This window comes from Haematobia irritans, chromosome 1 (assembly GCF_050003625.1).
Source record: "Haematobia irritans isolate KBUSLIRL chromosome 1, ASM5000362v1, whole genome shotgun sequence".
NCBI classification, from domain to species: domain Eukaryota; kingdom Metazoa; phylum Arthropoda; class Insecta; order Diptera; family Muscidae; genus Haematobia; species Haematobia irritans.
The window spans coordinates 180,038,027-180,039,325 of NC_134397.1; the positions used below are offsets into that span (position 1 = coordinate 180,038,027).

Sequence of the window (1,299 nt, forward strand, 5' to 3'; positions counted from 1 at the left end):
AAACTACGTTGTCGCCTTAGAAGTTTAGTTTGTTCACATAAGTGTGTAAATATAACCATAGCGATAGGCGGTAGGCGAAACATTTTTGCCGCAACGGCAAATACAATAAGCTTGACGGCGAATAATTCCCCTTTTCACATTTCCTAGCGTTTTTGTTGTCAATACAGCACGCTTTGACAATATTAAACAATGAAGTTGAATAAAAACATACAATGGCTTGTTATTTGTTGAGTTATTTCAAGAAAAAATAATCTACACGTGTCCAGGCAACAGCAATTCCTAGTGGTGAGTTAAAAAAAATTGATAAGCGATGGCAACACTATACCAGTTTTCGCCAAGGAGTTAGAATAAGTTTTAATTTAGCGACACGCCGCTAGCCGTCGCGGATTTTGTGCTTCCCATAAGAAATACACGTAAATAAGTGTTCGCCTACCGCCTATAGCTATGGTTATATTTACACACTAAAGTAAATACCCTGCCAGCATTTCAAAGTTCCATTTCATCCTCATCGCTACCACAGACTCGTAAATGTCACCACAACCATCGCGAACTGTGATGGGGGAAGCATATCAAAAAGTACAAAATGTACATGAAAGTATTTTGCCATCACTACTGTTAGAAGAGCCATTTTATTTTTTGTGAAACGCCAAGCGCAACCAGCTTGTTATATTTTATTTAAATAAAAACGAAAATAAAGTTCTGAAAACATAGATATTACGCTTAAAATTGTGAAAGGTATATGGTGAACAATTTTCGACTTTCCAAATAGAATGAAGTGATCGTTTTTCAAATATTTTTCCAGGCACGCTGTCTCCATCGAAAATAAATAAACTGGCTGATAGACGCTGCAATATGTAACTTGCTACTTAAAACTCAACATCATTCTTTTATTAATGCAAAAAATTATGTTAAATGTGATGAGATAAACCGAAAAATGTTATATTTATAAGAAATTATAAATGTTTAATCAAATCAATAAACATCTACACAATCGTGTTTTACTTGACCACAATGATTCTTCTACAATTATCTTAAAATTCACTTTTTCTGATAGTTTGCAGGGGTTCTTATTGGCGTCCTTCGAAATTGATCTAAATAGGCACCTAATAATTGCACTGATGAGAAACTTTTTCGTAGTAACTTGGCGTGGTACAACTTCTCAATAGTGACGGCGCTTTTCCGACGAGTTTTTGATGTTGTATATAATTGTTTTCGACGTAGTGGGGATTCTTAGAAGCGCCCCCAAATTCAAAAAATGTTGGCAGGTGAATAACTGATAGTCTGTAAAGCGCATTACGA

The 1,299-nt window shown here is 35.3% G+C and overlaps 1 long non-coding RNA gene across 1 annotated transcript; it reads left to right on the forward strand.

Annotated features, from left to right (window-relative positions):
- The first annotated feature begins 481 nt into the window (after nucleotides 1-481).
- LOC142242927 (uncharacterized) lies at nucleotides 482-1,012 on the forward strand. Its single transcript, XR_012724253.1, has 2 exons — nucleotides 482-735; nucleotides 803-1,012. It is a non-coding gene; the product is annotated as an uncharacterized LOC142242927 (long non-coding RNA).
- The last annotated feature ends 287 nt before the right edge of the window (nucleotides 1,013-1,299 follow it).